A 3,242-nucleotide genomic window follows, 5' to 3' on the forward strand; every position below is an offset into this window, starting at 1 on the left:
CGCGCCCGCAAAGAAGCGCGGGAGCGGGAGCCAGGTGACCATGGGCCTCTCTGACCACACGATGAACTCCGGGAACACGTCGGCTGAGTGGAAGCGCAACCGTGGAGGTCAGGAAACCATGGCGCGCCTTCCCTCATCACAGGAGTTGTCCTGGCATCGGTGCCGCCCACCACAAGAAGAAGCATCGCCGCGGCCGCCATAGGCAGTGCCCGCCCTTGGAGGAGTGCGCCCGCACCCCTGGGGACCACCTCCGAGATTACAGCATACTTGCGGGGACGTCCGCGACCCCTTTTGGGCAATGGTGAATCCGGTCCCTCCTTGGGGGCCTTCCCCTTCTCAGCGGTCGAGAACTTCATTGGCGCCATGAGAACTTCAACAAGAAGGTGAGAAGAGGAAGAAGAAGGAGCGGGCGGCAAGAAGATGGAGATGAATGATGGGGGCTCTGCCCCTCCCCTAACTGGAGGGAGGCCAACCGCCAGCCTCCATGATCGCATGTAATGATGGTTTTCTCTGCATGCAGCAGGGTCTCGTCAAGTCGAACAGTTACCGAGGCAGCATGGGGAAGCGGAGACGCCCATGTCCCATCAATCTCCATGCATCGACCAAGGCCGCAGGCGGTTAGGGCCCACAGTGATCCGCACTTGCCCTTTTAGCTTCGCCTCAGCGCATCTTCAAGCAGTTCGCTCATGAGGTGAACGCGGACCTTCCCAGGCTCGAGGAGACACTTCTGCTCAACTGGTCCAAGTGCACCATCACCTTCAGCTCGTCTGACCAGCTCAAGTGCACGGCGACTGTCGGCGCCCACCTGATGCTTTGCTCACCCGTAATCAACAATGTCCTTGTCACCAAGACCCTCATCGATGGCGGTCCAGGCCTCAATGTGTCAGAATACGGGTTCGCAGACCCTTGAGAGGTTCAAACACTCTCTCCTTAGCTCGCTCGCTAAACTATCCCACGGCCTAGCTCAACGAACCCAAAGGACGAGAAACACACAGATTTATCCTGGTTCGGGCCACCTTGCGGTGTAATACCCTACTCCAGCTTTGCGATGGATTGCCTCGGGGGGCAGAAGATGAACTAGTATAGTGGATGAACAGCCTAGGGAGGTGAGGAGTTCTTGAGCTTGATGAGTTGGTGGGTGTGGGGATGGTCTGAATGATCTGTCCTCATCTATGGTGGTTGCTAAATCCTATTTATAGTGGCCTCGGTCCACTTCCCAAATGTTAGGAGAGAAGGGATCCCACAACAACCAAATTTGAAGGGAGACAACTAGTACAAGCTATCCTGACAAAAGTAGTCTTCGCCTGCAAAAGGCTCTGATGGCGACGCTACCGTGGGCTCCGTGATGACCTCCATCCTACCGCCGTGGTGGTCTTGGTCTTGCTGCACTGATATGGAAACCTTTGTCTGATGCCTCGGGACCCCGCGCCTGCGCTTGCATCCTTAACACAAAAGAGGAAACCGGTACACTTCGCCCGCTGGCGCCCGCTTGGCCTTGGTCATCATGGCTCACGTCATGTGAACCTCACGAGGTGCGCCCTTGTCGGAGTAAATGACCACAGGTAGCCACGTCGCCCCCTTGGTATATCAAGACATCGGGGCTAGCTGCGCCCCTTGAAGCATCGAAGATAAGAATCCGCCTTCTGGGGGCCGGCTAGTCCAAACGGCCGGCTGCTGGAAGGCCGACTCCTAGCCGGCGGCCCCTCGTTCCCTCAAAGTTAGCACCTCATTATGACGATGAGATGGGGCATGGCTACAGTGCAGCCTGCCACTCCCAAATCCATGGCAAAGCATGGCCATGTAACGCCCACGATGCAGCTATATCTCCCACGTGTCGAAGCACGACTCAAAGGCATAACCGCATTGTAAGCAATGTCGCAAGTGAGGTAATCTTCACAACAACCCATGTAATGAATAAGGGAAAAAGGTGCATAGTTGGCTTACACTCGCCACGCGATCATGATCGAACAACCTATATGATGGAGGAGGTTTAGGTGGGTTTTGGGACACTTTGGGGAGCTGTTGTGCTGCAACACACACGAGGCCTTTTCGGTCCCTCGGTTAACCGTTGGAGTATCAAACAAAGTCCAAATGGCACGAAAATTGACAGGCGATCTACCGGTAGTAAACCAAGGCCGCATGACAAGCCTCGGTCCAATCCGAAAACGTTTAACCCCCACACACGAAAAGAGGTAGAAAGGGACACTAGAGGACATAGGAGCGCCGGAATGCAAAACGGACAAAGTGGAAAATGCTTAGATGCATGAGACGAACATGTGCCGACAATGAGGAAATAACATAACTTAGTGCCGGAAATGGCAAGAGTTGGAATAAAAATATGGCAAGTTACGTACGGGGTGTTACAACAATCCACCACTACGAAAAGATCTCGTCCCGAGATCTAGGACTGGAAAAACTCCGGGTATTCAGAACGGAGGTGGTCCTCGCATTCCCAGGTGGCTTCACGGTTGGAATGATGTGACCACTTACTTTCAGGAAATTGATAGACTTGCTACAAGTCTTGCGCACAGTTTCTTCAAGAATAGCAACTGGGTGCTCACGATAAGACAGGTCTTCTTGGAGGTCAATCTCTTCGAAGTTAATGGTGCGGTCAGGAGTCTTGAAACACTTGCGGAGTTGAGACACGTGAAACACATCGTGCACGTTTGCAAAGTTGGATGGAAGCTCAAATTGGTAGGCGAGATCGCCTCTTTTGCTGATGATCTTGAAAGGACCCACGTATCTAGGGGCAAGCTTCCCTTTGATACCGAAGCGACGAGTACCTTTCATTGGAGAGACGCGGAGGTAGACATGGTCTCCGATCTCGAAAGCCAAGTCACAATGCTTGCTATCATAGTAACTCTTCTGGCACGATTGCGTGGCTTTCAGATTTTCATGAATGACTTTGCACATTTCATCAGCCTCTATGATCAAGTCATTGCCAAGAAGTTGGCATTCACTAGACTCTGACCAGTTAAGAGGAGTACGGCACTTCCTGCCATAGAGAATCTCGAATGGGGCCTTGCCCGAACATGCTTGGAAGCTGCTGTTGTAGGAGAACTTGGCATATGGAAGACAATCTTCCCACTTCATACCAAAAGAGATGACACATTCCCTAAGAATATCTTCAAGAATCTGATTGAATCGCTCGACTTGGCCACTGGTTTGAAGATGAAAAGCTGTGCTGAAGTGAATGTTGGTGCCCATGTCCTTCTGAAAAGAATCCCAGAACTTAGAGGTAA

Source organism: Triticum urartu, chromosome 1A (genome assembly GCF_056163025.1).
Source record: "Triticum urartu cultivar PI428250 chromosome 1A, HENAU_Tu73, whole genome shotgun sequence".
Lineage (NCBI taxonomy): Eukaryota > Viridiplantae > Streptophyta > Magnoliopsida > Poales > Poaceae > Triticum > Triticum urartu.